The sequence below is a fragment of the Ornithorhynchus anatinus genome, chromosome 9 (genome assembly GCF_004115215.2).
Source record: "Ornithorhynchus anatinus isolate Pmale09 chromosome 9, mOrnAna1.pri.v4, whole genome shotgun sequence".
Lineage (NCBI taxonomy): Eukaryota > Metazoa > Chordata > Mammalia > Monotremata > Ornithorhynchidae > Ornithorhynchus > Ornithorhynchus anatinus.
In genome coordinates this window covers 47,703,827-47,725,562 of record NC_041736.1, presented here as the reverse complement: position 1 = coordinate 47,725,562, position 21,736 = coordinate 47,703,827, and the positions used below count along the sequence as shown (strand labels likewise).

At 42.5% G+C, this 21,736-nt stretch overlaps 1 protein-coding gene and 1 non-coding gene across 3 annotated transcripts in view; both read left to right on the top strand.

Annotated features, from left to right (window-relative positions):
- PLCB1 (phospholipase C beta 1) overlaps positions 1-21,736 on the top strand; it is a 457,205-nt gene that overhangs the window by 24,830 nt on the left and 410,639 nt on the right. The gene's annotated exons all lie outside the window — the stretch shown is intronic.
- LOC114814465 lies at positions 7,397-7,534 on the top strand. Its single transcript, XR_003762258.1, has one exon. It is a non-coding gene; the product is annotated as a small nucleolar RNA SNORA7 (small nucleolar RNA).

Below are 21,736 nucleotides of genomic sequence, written 5' to 3'. Positions count from 1 at the left end.
GTCAAAGTTAAAGTGATGAAAACCATCTATTAAATAGACTATGAAGCAAAATAGTTTTTTTGTGTTGATTTTTTTTTTTCCTGCAACTCACTGCCCTTGCCTCAGGGCCATGAATGGAGCAAAAATAAAATGAGATCACAATGAGAATCACATTTTCCTCTTCTCTAAGGCTGCTTCAATGCACAGTCTAGAAAAGGTAGCTGAAATTTCCCCAGATTCTCCCTAACTCAAGCTCCGTAGTGACTAGACACAAAAAGAAAGTTATCTTAATAGGAATAAGATAGAACAGACATCCTCCACAAAGTGAATTATTACCTGGCTTCTTCTCTACCCATTGTATTACCTCTGATCCCTAAAGATGCTGAATGGATTTATAAGTTGGTGGTAGTCAACAACCAAAGGCATAATGTAAGATAACCCTGGCCTCTAGTCAGTGGCTTTAGAGTAATATTTTTCCTTAAAGATTTTACGTGCAGGTTAGGGGAAGTTTGACTCGTAATATGATGCCTGCCTGTCAAGAATATGTGAGTTTCTGAAATCCAAAATATTTTTAATGTTGACAGTCAGCGAAATGCTCTAGTTAACTTCAGGTTGCTTAGTAGAAAAAAAAATAGTGTTAGAATGAGCTGTGGTATAGCATAATTTCAGAAACTTTGGTGAATAATAGGAAGTCCTCTCTAATCCCTTCTTCACTAAAGCTCATATATAATTCAACATCACCTGTGATTTTTTTTGGTTCAGGGCACAGGGAAGTGCTTGCTCAATTGCTGGAGAGCCTGAATTACAGTTATTTTAAGAGGAGATGAGCATCACTTTTTCCCTCAAGTATCTTCCTGAAGTAGTTTGGCCAAGTGGAAAGAGCATGGACCTGAGTTCAAAATCAGTCTCTGCCACTTGATTGCTGGGCGACCATGGGAAAGTGATTTAACTTATCTGTGCCTCAGTTTCCTCATCTCTAAAATGGGGATTAGGTGTCCATTATCCCTCCTACGTAGACTGTGAGCCCTACGGACTGTGTCCTGCTTGTTTACCTTACAGATAAACCCTAGTTCTCGGTACATTGCTGAGTACATATCAGCCAGTCAGTGGTATTTAGTGAGCGCTTACTGTGTGCAGAGCCCTGTATTGAGTGCTTGGGAGAGTCTAATATAACAATAAACAGAAACACTCCCTGCCTACAACGAGCATATTAAGTACATGATAAATCCCATCATTACAATTTATTATTATGACCTAAACCTACAATAAATTTTGAAGACATAACTCAAACGTAATTTTTTCTGTATTAACAAAACATGGACACGGGTCAGATATTTCCTATTTATGCTTCAGCGGTTTTTCAGTAACTAACATCTCTCTTGAGTAAGGGCTGGGGAGAAAGTCTCGAGAACTGCGGAGAGGACTAGAAAGGGCTACAGTTTCTATCCCTGCTAGTTTTCTTCTTTTCTTCCCTAAATTCCCCCCAAGATTTAGATCCACCAAGAGAACCATTATAAAGCTGCTCCATACTCATGGAAGGTTGCTCAGTGATCATACCTGGATAGAAATAGCAAAAGCATGCACTATAGAATGTGAGTTATGATTGTGGTACTTTTCAGGTGCTTACTATGTGCCAAGCAATCTGCTAAGCATTGGGGTAGATACAAGATAATCAGGTCCGATACGGTCATTATCCCATATAGGTCTCACAGTCTGAGGGGGGAAATAGGTATTTAGTCTCCATTTTACAGATCAGGAAACCGAGGCACAGAGAAATGAAAGATTTGCCCAAGGTCACACAGCGGACAGGTGATGGAGCTGGGATTAGAGCCCTTCCCTTCTCCTACACCCATGTTCTTTCTACTAGGTTGTTTTGAATTGGTGTTTGAGCTGTTTGGAATTCTACCTAAAAGATAGCAATCTCTGTTTTTTTGTTCAAACCTGGTCTGAGATGGAGTTTCAGATTAAATGAGTAATTTTTTTTTAAGATGCATGTTATTTCAGGAGGTTTAATTGTAATATTTTGGGGCTTTAATTTATAGATTTATTAAAATGATTTTTCACTTCACTGCTACCTTTCAGAAGGATATATAGTGACTTACTAATACTCTTCCAGTTTCCTGGGCCTGAACCTTAGGACTGCTTTTTAAAATAAATTAGTTTCCGTTCAAAATTCTCTACTCCACGTTCATTTGAAATTTATACTCCCATTTTAGAAGTTGTTTTGTATTTAGATATTTCAGCTATTTTGGGAGAACTGAAAAATATACCCTCCTATATTACTGGTAATTCTATCATTTCCTGTTGCATGGAAAATTAATTTCCTTTTGTTGTGTAAAGAATTCCCAGATACTTGGTATTGACATAATGGAGTGTTCTTTTGTTGGAATCAAAGATAGCAGAGATAGAGTGGGCTAGTAGTCTTCTAGTTCCTTTTCCTTGCAAAGCGGAATTGTTTCATCTAGCCTGCTCATTAGCAAGATCATTGTTTATATACTTAATCAACAAAACAAGCAATCTTGTTTTCTTTTTGGTCAATCAATCTAGATTGGTACTTAAGCTATTTAAAAGTAACTGCTCATATCATTGTTTTCATCTCGGACTGTTAAGTGTTGTGGTTACTATAAAGGTAAAAGTGTTTATTTACTCTACTTAACTATGTTTGTTCTGAAATAAAATACTGAACTTTAAGAGAAGGAAGAGCAATTTGTAAGCACTTTTTATCGCAAACATTTTACTAGTAAAGAAGAGATAAGAGACTTCACTAGTTAGTTTATGTATAGATTTCTTCATATTCCTTTTGTTTTTTACTTTGGTTTGGGAAATCATTTGAAATGGAAAATATGCAGTACAAGCTGGAGAGCCTGTATATGGTCACAGAGATTTTCTAATGCGACCCTAATGTAACTGCCACATTCTTGTCTTTATTGGATTTATCTTTCAGTTTCTTGATACCAAACATCTCCTCAGATGTTATTTTTAAAATGTTTTTTGTCTTTATCTCTTGCTAAATTCTCCTTGAGTTTGCATGGTGAAATTTGCCTTATTCAAAATAATCATGGAATAGTCTTATCCTAACCTTGCTTGAGGGGCATACGAGTACCGCAGAGAAGCAGCGTGGCTCTGTGGAAACAGCCCGGGCTTGGGAGTCAGAGGTCATGGGTTCGAATTCCGGCTCTGCCACTTGTCAGCTGTGTGACTGTGGGCAAGTCACTTAACTTCTCTGTGCCTCAGTTCCCTCATCTGTAAAATGGGGATTAACACTGTGAGCCTCATGTAAGGCAATCTGATTACCCTGTATCTACCCCTGTGCTTAGAACAGTGCTCTGCACACAGTAAGCGCTTAACAAATACCAACATTATTATTATTATTATTATTCTTTAAAGATTTGAAACCATCACTAAAAATAGAGCAGAATTCAGAGCGTTTGGTATAGGCTGAACCAACAGTTAAGAGTAGTGTGTGGGTGATGAAATCATCGAGATGAGCTAGCACGTAGCGGTGACGGGAGTGGTCAGATCTGAGTGAAAAATAATTGCGTTTGTGATCCTATAATCTCATATGCATCAACCTAATATCTTTGATCTTGAACCTAAGGAGAAATCTTTCTTTAATGGTACTCCCCAGGTCTATTGGAGATAGAAAGTAGACTCAGTTCTTCTGTAATGCATACTTTCGTTCAACATTTTGGGTAAAGGACAGTTTGGGAATTAGGAAAGAGTCTTCCAATTAATGTATACAATAATAATAATAATAATTCTGGCATTTGTTAAGCTCTTTGTGCCAAGAAATGGAGTAGATATAATAATAATGTTGGTATTTGTGAAGTGCTTAACAAAAATATAAGGATTTAAAATTAACAGAATAAAATAAATAAATATCTTAATATTAAAGATATAAGGTAATCAGGTTGAACACAGTCCCTGTTCCATATGGGGCTCACAGTCTTAATCCCCATTTTACTTAATCCCTTCGGAAGCACAGAGAAGTTAAGTGACTCGTCCAAGGTCACACAGCAGACATGTGGCAGAGTCAGGATTAGAATACACTTCCTCTGACTCCCGGGCCTGCACCCTTTCTGGTAGACCACACTGCTTCTCACCTGGCTAGAATGATGTGCGATTTCCAAATAAATAATTGGACAACTGGAGGCTGATGTATCGCTCAAGGCTCATGCGCTATAATATGAGATATTCTTCAACCTGAGGTTAGGCCAGAATGAAAATCCAACAGTAGAAGAGAACTGAATAGATCTAATATGTTAAAAAATGAAAGTCAGGCATCCCACCTGAAATCAATCAATCATATTTGTTAGCCCTTAGTGTGTGCAGAACACTGTACTAAGTGCTTGGGAGAGTACAGTATAACAGAGTTGGTAGCCAAGTTCTCTGCCCACAAGGAGCTTACAGTCTAGAGGATTGCTTGATCACGGTAGAACACGTAATGCCGGGAAATACCTATCCATCTGTCGGTGCTGTTAATTGAGAGTTTACTGCGTGCAGAGCACTGTACTAAGTGCTTGGGAAAATACAATACGGTTGGTAGACAGCATCTCTGCCCACGAGGAATTTACAGAGAAGAGCGGGAGATGGGCATTAAAATAAATGACAGATGGATATGCGCATAAGCACTGTGGGGGTGGGGTGGAAGAACTACAGGGAAGCTTTGGCAGTTTGTAATGGACCTGTTTGCCTGAAGCACTGAAGAACCAGGACTTCTCCTTCCAAGAACTGTTGAGCATTGTGATCTTGGTTTGTTGACTTTCTTACTTATTGCTGTGTATAATGCATTGCTATCTTTGTACCTCTCTCTGCTTATACTGTGACTATGGTACAAAAGCTTTTGTGCCCCTGCCCACTTACTCCCCCGCTTCAAAGCCTTACCGAAGGCACGTGCCCTCCTTTCCTCTTCTCCCACTCCCTTCTGCATCACCCTGACTTGCTCTCTTCATTCGTGTCCCTTTCCAGCCTCACAGAGCTTGTGCACATGTCTGTAATTTGTTATTTAGGTTAATGTCTATCTCCCGTTCTAAACAGTAAGCTTGCTTTCTGTTTGTTGTTACATTGTACTCTCCCAAGCGCTTGGTACAGTATTCTGCACACAATAAGCGCTCAATAAATATGATTGACTGACTGACTAACAATTGGCTTGTTGCACCCCGTGCCCCAGTGGGAACATGACTGGCAAGATTGAGGGGGTGTGATCGGTGCTCTTCAAGACACTAGAGTTTTGTCATGTTACCTGACATCTTTAAGTCCCACTGTGTGTGATGTAGCAAAGTGGTCTCCCAGACTCTGGTCCGAGCCTTTCCCCACTCTCCCTGCTCTGGAGGTGAGCTCCTCCTCAGATCACACACAGACACATATACACACACACATGTGCGCACGGGCCTGAGAGCTCAAGGCTGTTCATCAAGAGAGTGTCTTTTGGCCTATGTGTGTGTGTGTGTCTGAGTGTGCACCATGGCCATCTGTGGGACTGCAGCGTTCCAAGATTTGCACCTGGCAAGGAGCCCCACTGATCCACTGTGCCATATTCCCATCTCGGCAGGCACTGATCGATTTGGAGAGCAGACTGTATGTACCCAGTCAGGCCACTTCGGCCATTATCATTTGCTAATCCCCCTGCTCTTAGCGTTAGCTAATTAGTGCTGATGACTGGCACTCTTATATAATGTTAATGATGGGCCAACGGGACTGGGACCTTCTTGTGGCCTCAACTCCTGGAGGTCCACCCCGGATGGAGCGGGAAATAGGAAGGCGAGGACAACTAAGGGGGTGATCCCCAATCCCCACTTCTCTTCCTGCGGGTCTGGGGACTCTTTCCCCTTCCCTATTTATTGAAGCTGAGCCCGGGGACTTCTGGACTGGTTAGGCCAGGGCGGTGATTCTCATGTGGCTGCTCCACAACTAGCGGGTTGTGACTCCCGTGTAGCTTCTGTGTGCTGGGTGGGGCCATGCTGCAGAAGAGGGAATTCCTCCACGTGAAGCAGAGCGATTCAGAGGGGGTGGAAAATCACGGTCCATATGGCCTTGCTTGTGGATGACTTGACGGAGGTGCAGTAAAGGTTTCTGATGTGGACAGAGCTGCGTTCTGGGATGTTTGAGTAAGGGGAAGGGTGTTCTTCTCCTTAAATCTGGGCCTAGGGCTCCAACCCCAAGAGATCCTGACCTCGTATGTAGACACAAACTTATTGAAACTTCAGGTTTGAGGTAGAGATAGAAATGTTTCCCATTCCTATTTTTTTTGGCCTAAACGAGAAGTCCGTGTAGATGTTATTAAACTGGAACAGTCTCCAAATCAGCATATAGTACAGCAATAGTTTTACATTCCAGACAGCATTTTTCAAGTATTTGAAAAACCAGCGTTAAGGAGGATTGCAGGGTAAAATGAAAATATTAGGAGAGGTTAAAGGATACTTGTTTCCCAATACCGATATATATTTTTAAATGAAAACCACCAGGCTTTGGTTAACAATGTGTTTTTTTAAAGAAGTCATTTTGAATTGAGAATATGGATGTGCTTCACATCCTGTAAGGAGGGTGGGATTGTGGAAATTCAAGCAATCTGCCATGGCAGAAAATGTTTTTAGGGGAGGTTCTTTAGTGAAAGGTGGAAATGAATTAAGACTGCTCCTTCCTGGACTAGAATTATAAAATGCATTTTTCCCAGATTAAAAACTCAAGAAATTCACCAACTCATCAAGTAGGATTTGTTCTTGGAAATTTGAATGCATCCTATTTTAAGACATTCCTCTAGTTTTAAAATTATATATGTTAAGCTAAGTCTACACAATGAAATAGAATCATAATTCTTTCTTGGTAAATTTGGCCTTTCTAGGTAAGCAATTCAGAGCCATGCCCTCCCTTCCCAACCCCCAACCCACTATGGCACTTGAATTATCCAAATTTTTGAATTACATAAACCACATTCATCAGCTAATTGCCAATTCTCCTCTTATATAAGGTTTCATCTTCAGAATCTCATTACAACCTTTAAACTTAAAATGAAAAGGAGTAAAGGGCAAAGCCATCTAGTTTCAAAGTGTAGGCAAGGGATTCTTACATGTTTATAGAAAATAATTCTGTTTGCAGTCTTGAGCCCAAACTTGGTAGACAAAAATAGAGGAAAATATCTCACATATTTGAAATTTCAGGTCTTAGCATGAACTCCAGATACTCAGTTACATTTCCGTATTCCACTGAAATACAGAAATTTGGAAATTTTAGGTGTCCCTAGTTCTACTCTTCTAGATCATTTCAAGAATTTCAGCATATGCTGAGCATCCAAAACAATAAATTCTAGACATCAGCAGAACACTATTTTTATTTTAATCTATTTCATATTTTGTACTTCCCCAATGTGTGCACTACCGCAACTCGGCACTCAATAAATGCTACTAGTACAGCTAGTGGTCCCCTCTCAGGGTCGCACCTGGAGAGTTTCCAATACTCTACCAGTCTCGGCTGTGGGAGGGAGAATCAAGCAGAGCCCTACCCGTTCCATTCCTAGCTTGGCCAGTGGCTAGCGAGTGGAAGGCCATCTGCTACGAGTCAAAATTCATCCATGCTGGGCAGCAGTGGCATGGGAGAGAGTCGAGGGCGGAGACTCGAGTTTATTGTGGGGAAGGAGGCAGTGGTTAACCACTTCTGGATTTTTACCGAGAAAACTCTGTGGATCCACTACCAGAACGATTGCAGATGGAGAGCGGGGCTTTCTGGGAGAGATGTGTCCGTGGTGTCTCTGTGGGTCAGAAACGACTCGACAGCCTAAGACAAGACTACTAGTGGGCCAGAATGAAAGGTCTGGGGAATAAAGGTGATTCTGACTTGCTTGGGAACTCTATTACTACTATCACTAATCCTTCCTGCCTTGATACAACAGCCCAGCACACTCCACTCCTCTACCGCCTGCTTGCTTCATTCAGTTGTATTTTTGAGCGCTTACTGTGTGCAAAGCCCTGTACTAAGCACTTAGCTCAATCACTGTACCTCAGTCATGTCCATCTCGACGCCGACTCCTCCCTCACATCCTGTCTGTGGCCTGGAGCTTCCTCCCCTTTCATATCCAACAAACCACCACTGTGACCATCTTCCCATTAAAATCATAGCTTATCCAAGAAGCCTTCCCTAAGTCCTCATATCCCCTACTCCTTTTCCCTCCTGTATCTCCCTTGCACTTGGATTTGTAACGTCTATTCACCCCACCCTCAGCCCCACACCACTTATGTACATGTTCATAATTTATTTTAATGTCTGCTCCCCACTGTAGGCTGTAAGCTCTTTGTGAGGAGGGAACATGTCTTCCAGCTGTGTCATGTTGTACTCACCCAAGTGCTTAGTACAGTGCTCTGCACACCACTAAGCACCCAGTAAATACGATTGCTATAACCCCTTGGTATCTCTTGTGAGAAAACAGGCAAGCGAAAATTCTTTAAAGGCTAATGCATTTTTGGTACTGATTTACTGAGACCTGCTGTAAAATAAGTTCGATTTCTTTCCAGAGAGTATATATTTCTCAGAGTCTGGAGCAGAGGAGAACCTTCTTTTCTTTTCTCCTGTATCCTTCTCAACATCCTGACATAGTCATTCATCAACATCTGCAAAATTGTGCTTCAGTGGCCCATTTCCCCTCAGGCATCAATGTGACCTGCCAACATATTCCTGGAAAATCACTGCCAGTTCTGGTCTTCTTGGACCTTCTCCGTCCAGGTCTTGTCCAGTGTACATACAAATAAAATTAGACTATGACACATTATTTGGCTGGTTTGTGGAGCCTTTAGATGTAGTCTGTCATTTCTCTGCCAATGCCAGGTCTAGAAGAGCTGACAGCAAGCCTCCTTCCCAAAGAAGTGGGTGGACAATATTGCTGTAAGAATTTGCGCACAGCTACTTAGGAAGCCGATTACTTACTAGGGTGAAGAAGCAACATGGCCAAGTGGAAAGAGCATGGGCCTGGTAGTCAGAGAACCTTGGTTATAATCCTGGCTCTGCCACAGGTCTGCTTTGTGAACTTGGGTAGTCACTTCATGTCTCTGTGCTTCAGTTAACTCATCTGTAAAACGGGAATTAAATCCCACCCCCTCCAATTTAGACTGTGGGCCCCATGTGGGACTGGGGACTGTGTCGAGCTGATTAACTTGTGTCTACCCCAGCACTTAGAACAGTGCTTGGCCCATAGGAAGTGCTTACCAAGTATAATAATCATAATAATAATAGTAAACTCAGCAAAGTAATTTTGTTATTGAGGTAGGTGTTCGATGTTAGGCACAAAGAAGCCAACATTTTAGTGCACTGGCATGGGAAGACTTAAGCTGTAATGTCTGAAAGGATATTTTAAGTATATTTCATTTCTCTCTCTTTTTTTGGCTGAAGTGCTTTTATCGTAACGCCTAAGTACTCTCTCCGGACCCGCCTGCCCAACTAAATAAATTATTGATCACTGAGACCAACTAAATGCCTTGGGTGCAGATGGAAAGTCAATTTACAGACTCACTGAAACATGGAACATCTATCTTAATTTAAGACAAGATCCCACGGCTTGAAATAACCATAATTGGGTACTTTAGATGCTGTGAAATAATCTTTGTTTAAAAATAGAGGTAAGAGGGAGGAAGCGATTGAAAGTGAAGCTTTGGAATAAATTACTGATGTCACTCAAAATTTAAATGGGGAAATGGGAGCCAGAAAGAAATAATAGAGTGTGAAGAATTATTTGTTGTAAATAGCCTTTTCACAATTTTTAGCTCTGCAAAAAAACCCTGTAAAACCTTAATTTTGGAAATACAATATGCAGAGATGATAAAGGGGAAGAGAAATGCGACCCTATTTGGCATTCCCACAGAAGTTTTATTCTTGAGTTGTTCAAGAAAGCCATTCACCCGATTGCTTAAAAATTATGTGTTTTGATGAAAACTCACCTTACTTTTGTTCAGCCAGGGGCTGTGTGGAATGAAGCGTATTTTTCCAAGGTGATGTTGTGGAATGGAAAGCAATATGTCATCAGAGAGCTGTAAATATTGACTGTGCTCCAGCCAGATGTCACTTTTTTAACAAAAATTCTTGATAGAAAATTATTTTTCACCTGAAAAATGGGTGGATCATCACACAGTTAGCACCACTGCTTTTGGAACCTTATGCCGTTCCATTTATCTTCACATCCTAGAACGTAGGTCCTAGACATCTGCTCATCTGCCTGATGGACAGAGTCCATGTTCGATTTCTTTGTTACCTCCATCCCTCTTTCCTTAGCCTGCCAGTGCTCTGGGCCTCAGAATACAGGAAGACTGAATGACGGGCAAGGGGAGGAGAACAGAGCTTCTGGCACCTTGGGCACCAACTGCCAATTGGGTAAATTCTGACCAGTCAGTAGTACAAGGACGTAATACAAGGAGCACGAGGATGTAATCGCGTGGCAATGCACCGACTGGATTCACACAGTCGAATTCCTTTGAGTCGGTGTTTGCAGAATTGGGGTAAGCGGGGCTAGCCAACATGGCAGCTACAATTAAGTTCCTGGCCATCATTGCCAAGGCTTTCTGTCAACTGACACTTTAATACCTAGTTGTCTTCTTCAACGGCTCCACCCCAGTTTATACCCTTTATTCTACTCAAGTGAATATACTTGACTCACCCGCTTCTGAACCATCATTTATAGCAACCGTCCTTCATGGGATGACATTCCCAAACCGCATCACTTTTCCCAGCCTCCCAATCCTACTGACATTCGACCATCCCTGATGAAGTCTTCCCTGACCGATTCCCTACTGTATTGCCCAATATTCTGTACACATCTTTAAGTTCATGTATTTATTTCATGTTCCTTGCTTACCTTCTGTCATTATTCTGTAAGCTCTTTTAAGGTTGCCTTCTATTGGTCTTGAAGTACCCCCTCATCACCTATCATCATCATCATTGTATAGCACCAACAAGGAGGTAAGTAAAAATACCACTATAAGGTACATGTTATAGTGCTTTGCAATTCTGTGAACTCTCTTGAGAAGCAGCATGGCCTAATGGATAGAGCATGGGCCTAGGACTCAGAAGGACTTGGGTTCTAATTCCGGCTCCTCCACTTGTTTCCTGTGTGACCTTGGGTAAGTCACTTAACTTCTTTGTGCCTCAGTTCCCTGATCTCTAAAATGGGAATTAAGATGGTGAGCCCCATGTGGGACAGGGATTGTGTCCAACCCAATTAATTTGTGTTTACCCCAATTAACTTGTGTCTGCAGTGCCTGGTATATAATAAGTGCTTAACAGATATCACAGTTATTATTATTATTATTACTATTATTATTGTTGCTATTATCTGTCCAGTGCAGGCTCGGGCTCCAGATAACCTAAATGTCTTATTTCAGATCCATCTTTTGGGCTCTGGAAAATTTTGTTTGTTAAAAGTGTACAAGTAGAATGAGGACAGTGCAGTCTTTTGAGCGATGAATTCATGTAAAAAATTTCAAATGAATGGTTAATGCAGTTAAGGAAATTATAGCAATCAATCTACGGTTCCCTAAAAGGAAACACAGTTCTTCCTTTCCCCAGATGAAATTGGATTAAATTGTCTTTGATAACACCTTAGAGTGGGTTGCATTAAGGCATTACAGAGATGAGTCAATGCCTCCATTGTCAAATGGATGTTATCTTTTCCTCGTAAAGCAGCATAGGGATAGGTATTGTATACATTACAGGATAGAATGGGATATTTTGAGAAGCTCTAGGCTCCATCTAGTGCTTACTTAGAAATAGATAATTGAATGCCAACTTAAGTATTGTTAAAAGGTTATCCTTTAAATTGGAATTTAGAGTGATAGCTTGAAATTAATCGAATGTGTATTTCACACTTTTGCTTTTTTCTCAGTTATTCTATAGTCTTTTAATTTGCTGAGGATAGTAATTTGGCTCATTTATTACGGACTTCTTTAGAAACAATTTTATAGGTATGAGCAAGCCCATAACAGAGACAAAAGCTGATTGTTTCTACTAGTGATTTAAAATATAGTAGCATGAACTCTTTCAAGAGCTGAAAAGTATTTTGCTTCACTCTTTTGAGTTAGGGGGAGGGGAACCACCTAATTACCAACAAAAATCCCCATGTGGGGATAAAAAAAGAATACACTTTTGGAAATATTCATGGGGAAGTGAAATCAGTCATCTTTTAAGATGCTAATTATCCCTGGTTTGCTCTGGGAAAAGCCACTGTGACATGTCTTCATCCTTCAGAGTGGTCTGCCACTTGTCTAGTACGGATAGGACTCTGGGCACTTTATGGCTGATGTTTTTAATTTACCACTGGCCTCCCTCCATTTTGCCTCCTACCCTGGATTCCCTGGTTCATAAACTGTATCCCAGATCACAAGCAGTGTCTCTAGAAGAAGTGTGGGAGACTGTGGGATACTCTACATTTGGGTGGCCTCAGGCAGACTTCTGCAAAATAGCATAGGTGGCATTATTACATTACGTTTCATGCTTGGAATGGTGTATGGAGTGTCATGGGCATCTGAATGCCGGGCGTCCTCGAGAGCTGTCAGTGGTCGGTCTTCTTCGATAAGACTCATGGATTTGACTCCAGCGGTTTCACCTGAGGATTCCCTGTAGAAGCTGGGGTGCCAGCTTTTCATTTTCATTGTGGGATAGTGTCCCAGAGGGTGACTTACCAGGGAGGTAGAAGGGAATGGGGGAAAAAAAAAATTACAGACACAAAGAAGGCCTGGATGGTGTAATCATAAACCAAAGGCTGGGGCTAGGATGGGGTCATTCCGGCAGACGTGGGACAGGGATGAGGGGCTAGATACACATAGCTGAAGGGCTTGGGGAGGAACGTAGATGAGCACACATGAAGCCAGCATTGGATACGGACAGACTCGGGGATAGAAGAGCACGCAGAGAAAGTAATTAGGGCTTGGCAAGAAACCCAATGTCTGCTCGAGGCTGGGATGCAGAAAATAGCTTAGTACTTACTGTAGAGGTTCTATTTCTATTCCCATTTTACCATTCCATCATTCAAGGGGTATCCATTGAGACAGTGGAATGCAACCTCTTTTTAGCATTGGAAAGTCCTAGAGGTCAGGGATTCTATTTGTTCACTACAACATCCAGTTGCATATTTAATAAATACTTTTTGATGATAATGCTGATGATGATGTCTTCAAAGGCTTAGCTCCTTTAACTTTTTAGGTCCTCTTGGAAATTATTTTGGGAACAGTGATTTAGGCATCTAGTCCATCTTTTTCTCTGTTAGATGAACCAAAAAAAATGTTAACTACTACATGAGTCAAAAGAAAAAAAAGAACCTGTAAGATTCACTAATGAATACATTAAGCGACACTCAGGATTACGCCTTTTTACATTTTTCAGAATCGCTTAAAGATAGTTAGATATAGAGTTAGATGGAAATGAAGCTGGCATGAAGATTTATGCTGTTTTATTAGGGCCCAACATTTAAATTTCAGATATGAAAATAGTTCCATTTGTAAGTGCGTTATGAGTTATTGCCCCCCTCTAGATTGTAAGCTCTTTGACGGCAGGGAACTTGCCAACCAGCTCTGTCGTATTGTACTCCCCCGAGCACTTACAGTGCTCTCTACACATTAAATGCTCAATAAATATCACGATGATAATGATGATAACAAAAGCTTTTTATGGTATTTGTTAAGCGCTTGCTATCTGCCAGTCATTGTACTAAACGCTGGGGTATTTACAAGATAATCTGTTTGGACACATGTCCATGATTACGACTGTGAACCTCACGTGGGACAACCTGATAACCTTGTATCTACCCCAGTGCTTAATACAGTGGTTGGCACATAGTAAGCACTTAACAAATACCATCGTTATTATTATTATCGTTAGTATTATGGAACTCCTAGCTTTAATCTACATTACATAGATGAGGTAGCACAGAGATGTTAAATGACTCGGCCAAGGTCACATAGCAGGCAAGTGGCTCTGCAGGGATTAGAACCCATGTCCTCTGATTCCCAGGTCTGTGCTATTTCCACTAAGCCAATCTGCTTCTCATATGTATGCTTTAATCAAGTGATTTACTTGATTTGCATATCTCTTAGGTGCAGATAGCTGAATGTATTCAGAGAAAATTAGTTGTTAGAACTCATAAACATTCTGTTATTGATTTCACTGCTGACCTATTGTTTGTATTGCCTCAAATATTGCAATGGCTTTTATTAGTAAATAGATTAATATTTAAAATTGGCTATTAAATTGTATTTTTTGCATGACATCTTGCTAATATACATTTATCTTTGTAGTTTTTTTTGTCTTTTCTTTATGATAGTTTCTTCCTAATCACACTTCCTAGTGTTTTTTCTCCTTTCTACAAACAATGAAAGAACTGCCTTTAGTGTTCTGCACACGGGTGTTATTCCCTAAATGATGACATTGATGAGAAAAGAGACTGATAGTGTGTTAGTTGGTGGGGGGGCGGGGAGAGGTGGAGAGGGGATTAGGGTGGGACCATGATTACCCCCCAGGAAAAACTATCACCTTGTCCTTCTCGATCTGTTTAATCCTTGGCAAACCTGTTGATAAACCAGTTTGCACCACCCTACTCTTCTTCTCCTCCCCGTAACTTTTCCCAGGGCCATGAGTGACACTCTCCAATCACAGGGTGGGGAGGCCAAGATTTGTCTTCTGAGTTTTGGGTCCTCATATTCTGTGACTACGTGGGATGTCTTTAGTTAGTCCTGCATAATATTCGGTGATCCTTTTTTAAGGGGCAGCAGTTCTGCGGTGTAGGTAACTCATTGCTCCGGGAGAGATGGGCCTATGTATTGCAGTTTTGAGTCTGTTAGATGGGATGATAATTGGATAATTAGCCATAGATGCAACCGGTCAGGTGACTAAGTATGGAAAACCTTTCTACATGAAGATTGGGTACCTGTAAAATACGTTGAATAGTCCCAGAGTTCACGGTTTTTATTTTGATCCTGGTACAGGCTCTCATAATATCCCGACTGGATTATTGTGTCACCCTTCTCTCTGATCTCCCTTCCTCCTCTCTCACCCCGCTCCAGTCTATTCTTCATTCTGCTGCCCGGATCATCTTCCTGCAGAAACGCTCTGGGCATGTCACTCCCCTTCTTAAAAACCTCCAGTGGTTGCCTATCGACCTTTCATTCAATTCATTCAATAGTATTTATTGAGCGCTTACTATGTGCAGAGCACTGTACTAAGCGCTTGGGATGAACAAGTCGGCAACAGATAGAGACAGTCCCTGCCGTTTGACGGGCTTACAGTCTAATCAGGGGAGACGGACAGACAAGAACAATGGCACTAAACAGCGTCAAGGGGAAGAACATCTCGTAAAAACAATGGCAACTAAATAGAATCGAGGCGATGTACAATTCATTAACAAAATAAATAGGGTAACGAAAATATATACAGTTGAGCGGACGAGTACAGTGCTGTGGGGATGGGAAGGGAGAGGTGGAGGAGCAGAGGGAAAAGGGGAAAATGAGGCTTTAGCTGCGGAGAGGTAAAGGGGGGATGGCAGAGGGAGTAGAGGGGGAAGAGGAGCTCAGTCTGGGAACGCCTCTTGGAGGAGGTGATTTTTAAGTAGGGTTTTGAAGAGGGAAAGAGAATCAGTTTGGCGGAGGTGAGGAGGGAGGGCGTTCCAGGACCGCGGGAGGACGTGACCCGGGGGTCGACGGCGGGATAGGCGAGACCGAGGGACGGCGAGGAGGTGGGCGGCAGAGGAGCGGAGCGTGCGGGGTGGGCAGTAGAAAGAGAGAAGGCAGGAGAGGTAGGAAGGGGCAAGGTGATGGAGAGCCTTGAAGCCTAGAGTGAGGAGTTTTTGTTTGGAGTGGAGGTCGATAGGCAACCACTGGAGTTGTTTAAGAAGGGGAGTGACATGCCCAGATAGTTTCTGCAGGAAGATGAGCTGGGCAGCAGAGTGAAGAAGAGACCGGAGCGGGGCGAGAGAGGAGGAAGGGAGGTCAGAGAGAAGGCTGACACAGTAGTCTAGCCGGGATATAACGAGAGCCCGTAATAGTAAGGTAGCCGTTTGGGTGGAGAGGAAAGGGCGGATCTTGGCGATATTGTAGAGGTGAAACCGGCAGGTCTTGGTAACGGATAGGATGTGTGGGGTGAACGAGAGGGACGAGTCGAGGATGACACCGAGATTGCGGGCCTGCGGGACGGGAAGGATGGTCGTGCCATCCACGGTGATAGAGAAGTCTGGGAGAGGACCGGGTTTGGGAGGGAAGATGAGGAGCTCAGTCTTGCTCATGTTGAGTTTTAGGTGGCGGGCCGACATCCAGGTGGAGACGTCCCGGAGGCAGGAGGAGATGCGAGCCTGAAGGGAGGGGGAGAGGACAGGGGCGGAGATGTAGATCTGCGTGTCATCCGCGTAGAGATGGTAGTCAAAGCCGTGAGAGTGGATGAGTTCACCGAGGGAGTGAGTGTAAATGGAGAACAGAAGAGGGCCAAGAACTGACCCTTGAGGAACTCCAACAGTTAAAGGATGGGAGGGGGAGGAGGCTCCAGCGTAGGAGACCGAGAATGATCGGCCAGAGAGGTAAGAGGAGAACCAGGAGAGGACAGAGTCCGTGAAGCCAAGGTGAGATAAGGTATGGAGGAGGAGGGGATGGTCGACAGTGTCAAAGGCAGCAGAGAGGTCAAGGAGGATCAGAATGGAGTAGGAGCCATTGGATTTGGCAAGAAGGAGGTCACGGGTGACCTTAGAGAGAGCAGTCTCGGTAGAGTGGAGGGGACGGAAGCCAGATTGGAGGGGGTCTAGGAGAGAATGGGAGTTAAGGAATTCTAGGCATCGATTGTAGACGACTCGTTCTAGCATTTTGGAAAGGAAGGGTAGTAGGGAGATAGGACGATAACTGGAGGGGGAAGTGGGGTCAAGAGCGGGTTTTTTTAGGATGGGGGAGACGTGGGCATGTTTGAAGGCAGAGGGGAAGGAGCCCTTGGAGATTGAGTGGTTAAAAATAGAAGTTAAGGAAGGGAGGAGGGCAGGGGCGATGGCGATGGTGATGCGACCTCCGCATGAAACAGAAACTTCTCACTCTAGGCTACAAGGCTGTCCATAACCTTGCCCTCTCCTACCTCAGCTCCCTTCTCTCTTTCTCCTGCCCACCCCACACGCTCCGCTCCTCTGCCGCTCACCTCCTGACTGTTCCCCGTTCAGGCCTATCCTGCCATGGACCTCTGGCCCACGTCCTCCCGCTGTCCTGGAATGCCCTCCCTCCTCACCTCCGCCAAACTAACTCTCTTCCCCACAGCCCTACTGAGAGCTCACCTCCTCCAAGAGGCCTTCCCACACTGAGCTTCCCCTTTTCCCTCTGCTCCCTCTGCTGCCTCTCTGCCCCCCCTTCACCTCCCCTCAGCTAAGTCCCCTTTCCCCCTTTCCCTCTGCTCCTCCCCCCCCCCCCAGCACTGTGCTCATTTGTATATATTTTAATTACACTATTTATTTTGTTAATAAGGTGTATATCCCCTTGATTCTATTTATTGCTATTAAGTTGTCTTGCATTTGTCTGACTGTCTCCCCCAACTAGACTGTAAGCCCGTCAATAGTCAGGGATTGTCTCTATCTGTTGCTGAATTGTACATTCCAAGCATTCTAGTACAGTGCTCTGCACATAGTAAGCACTCAATAAATACTATTGAATGAATGAATGATCCAAAATTCTTCGAGAGTGTGCCCTTTGAAGGGAAAGAATTACTTCTGTTTTCAGATTGCTTTGAGATCTTTTACAACAAAAGCTCACCTTTAAGAAAACAGTTCTGCACTTTTGCAGGTAGCCTGTGGTATTCCATGTTATTTCAGCTCTTCGTGAAATATCACATGGTGGGGCTGCTCTCTGAGCTTCATGCAGTGGGATTTCATCTGGTTTTAAGTGATCCAAATTGTTTATGCCGCCAAACCCCACATTTATAGTGTTGTCCATTAATTTCAAATCTCCCCATCTTCTATCTCCCAATGACGAGGATAGAACTTTCTTGTCATCTAGGAATTTTGAGTATCATAACCCATCTACAGCATATCTGAAAACTCTATTACTTGCTCTATATGTAATTTACTTTAGTGTCTGCACATAGTAAGTGCTCAGTAAATATCGTTTATTGATTGATTGCCTGTTTCTCTCACTAGGTTGTAAGCTTCTTGAGGGCTGGAATCATATATATTAAGTCTATTGTTTTCTCCAATCTCTTAGTACAACACTCTGCACACAGGAGGTACTTAATAAATATCATTAGTTCATTAATTGATTCCTGCTACAGAGGTAGGTTTGGAGAATACAGTATCCTAGTCTGCTTGGGACAGTCAGTAATCTGTTTGAAAAAGAGTTGCAAATCCTCGTTTTTTATGGGTACTAATGTTAACCTCGTTTGTGATTTACCTGGAGAGATTTACTGCTAGCATTCCTATTGTAAATTCATATGGAAAGACTGAAAAGCAGTAAATTGAGGGGTTTAAACAGGATTATCCTTTCATTTCTACTACAATATTGTATACTCAGTCAGTGCCCCACATTGGCCGAGCTGTCTGGCGGTATCTGATAATAAAAAAATAATAATAATGATAATTGTGGTAGTTGAGTGGCAGCTGAGTGCTGACTATGTATAGAGAAGTCAAGTGCTTCGTCCAAGGTCACGTGATAGACAAGTGGCAGAGCTGAGATTGGAACCCAGATCCCCCAGTTAATTCCCAGGCCCATGCTCTTCTCAGGACTGCCAACTGTTTTGCTTTTAGATTGTAAGCACTCACTGAACACCACTGACTGATCATAGAATTGGCTGATTAGAGATGCTTCTATAGTGCAGGGCTTCTGTTTCTGAACAACCACAGTTTTGCAGTGCGTATGTGAAAAACCATTTCTTCGAAGTCAGAAGGAACTGGGTTTTAACCGCACCTCCATCACTTATCTGCTGGGTAACTTTGGGTAACTCACTTTAACTTCTCTGCACCTCGGATACGTCCTCTGTAAAGTGAGGATTAAGATTGTGAGCCCCGTGTGGGACAGGGACTGTGTCTAACTTGACTGTCCTGTTAATCAAGCGCTTAGAACAGTGACTGGCACATATTCAATGCATAACAAATACCACAAAAGAACCCAAAAACCAAACTTTGGGTTGTATCCAGGCAGGTGTACATTGTGGAATAAGCATTTCCTAATTCCTCAAAATTGCTCTATCCAACTCGTATAAAGAAAACACACTGTGGCAGGGCTGACTAAAGATCTGTTATTGAGCTAACTTAGCACATAGGCCTCCTTACCAATGCAAGCCTTCAGTGGAACAAGAGGAAGTCACTGTGTCTGTGGGACAGGGGAGTCTTGATTTTTACTCAAAGCGAACTGTCCTTTAAATCGTAACTTTTTGCACCAGGGTTAAGAGCAGAAACTGTGGCATCAGCTTTTGAAGCTTTAGCAACCTGCCCCAGATTCATTTCTTACTTGATCAGAGCTGCCAGGACAAAGCCTTCCTCTCGCTGCAGACCCTACGACCTCAGGCCTAGATTGTAAGCATTGCAGTGAGGCCGTGTAGATGGGTAGCAGAATGATACGGGCTGGGCATTATGGAAAAACCGGAAATGCAAACTGTCAGTCAGAAAGGCTTGCTAACATTGGGAATCTTGGAACAGAGACTTGTGATTCATGTCTTAAGAAATATTACTCAAGGCAATCTCTGCTTTTAACTTGGAAGAGAAAGTTAGGTTCACGCTTTGCAGGTGTATTTCAAAACCATAATTTCCTAGTGGAAATTTCCTCTCAAAACCCAAGTATTGCTCTTTGCAGACTGTGCCGGTGGACCAAGCCAGAAACACTTCCAAGGAACAGTCTTTTCACTGAGTCATGTAGCTGAGTCTTAAGATCACTGTCTGCATTTAGGTGCTGTGGAATGGCAAAGGGAATAGCAGTGTTCATGTTTGCATTGGCAACTGCAAAAAAATTGCACATTTTACCTTTTCTCAGTGGGGCTATCCATATTTGACTAATGGCAAATTACATTAGGTTCATTAGAAACAGAAACACTGTTGTGTCTGTCTCCTGATCAGTCTAGAAGTCATCCTAGTGGACCGCTTTGCTCTAGTAGTGCTGGATGCTCTATGATGATTTCTTCGTTCTACCAATAATCTGCTTGGTTCCTGAGGGCTGGTGGTCTAATGGAGATGATGAGAGATGGTGAACCCCAAAATCTTATCTATCAGTCAAGGAATTATGATGGATTTGCAGAATGAGCTCTGAAATGTACATATGGTATATAATGGAGCTTGGTCTTTTTTTTTTTTTGGTATTTGTTAAGCATTTACTTTGTGCCAGGCACTGTACTAATGCTGGGATAGATATGAGTGAATCAGATTGGACACAGTTCCAGTGTCACATGGGGAATCACAGCTTAATCCTCATTTTACAGATGCGGTAACTGAGGCAGGGAGAAGATAAGTGACCTACCCAGGGTCCCGCAGCACACAAGTGGCAGGGCTGGGATTAGAAAGCATGTCCTTCTGACTCGCAGGCCCATGTTCTATCCACTAGACCATGCTAGGTTTAGCTGTGGATATAATGGGAACAAAAGAGCCTGGGCTTCCGAGTCAGAGGTCATAGGTTTGACTCCCGGCTCTGCCACTTGTCAGCTGTGTGATTGTGGGCAAGTCACTTAACTTCTCTGGGCTTCAGTTACCTCATCTGTAAAATGGGGATTAACTGTGAGCCTCACGTGGGACAACCTGATTACCCTGTATCTGCCCCAGCGCTTAGAACAGTGCTCTGCACATAGTAAGCGTTTAATAAATACAAAAAAAACCCCAAAAAAACCTTTACTGAAGAAAATCATGTGGGTGATCAACGTAGCATAAATCAGCATGTAACCATCTATGTCCACTCTCCCCTAAATCATGTTCACCCAAATACCTAAGTACGGTATATACATAAAAACACACGCAGAAATTCACAGTTTGCTAAATAGGGAGTCACCTAGAAATTCAGGTTCAATCAGTCATACTTATTAAGTGCTTACTATGTTCAGAGCACTGTATTCGTTCATTCATTCAGTCATATTTATTGAGCGTATACCGTGCGCAGAGCACTGTACGTACAGTTCGGCAACAGATAGAGACAATCCCTACCCCAAAACGGACTGTACTAACAGTGCTCTGCATAATCCATTTGAATGCTGCTGGAAGGTCTAAAGTTTTCAAATGTATCAACGTTGAATTGTGTGGGTGTACTAAGGAGTAGTTTTAAAGATTGTTGCTCTTTTAAATGGTGGTTAAAATGAGAATTAACTTCGAGGTTGTTTTTCAGGTCCCTTTTCAATTTCGCTCAAACCCTGAAAATAAGGTAAAACGGTTAAACGTTAATACTTAAACTTTGATCAGATCTAGAAAGGGAGGCTGAGGGGTGACCTTATCATAGTACTTAAAATATTTTGAAGTTGGATGCTATAATTAATCACTATACAAGTAGGGCTAGTGTGCTTTAATTGATGACCCAGAAATAGGTATTTTCAAAGAGACCAGTTCTCTTCAAATAGTAAAACAGCAGTTTCAGAATTTGAAATAGAAAATGACCCATAAGCTGCCTGCAATTCAGAAGCTTTGTTGCAGGATAAACAATCCCCTTCCAACCTGCGTCCATATGAGCCAATGTAAATACAGCTGCCCTGTATAGTAAATACACATTGGTCAACATCAGTGACAGTGGTGTGTTCTTCAAATAAGGTCAATCACATAGATATGTCTATTTCTATCTATCCATATATGTAGATGCAAAAAGTTACAGTAGTA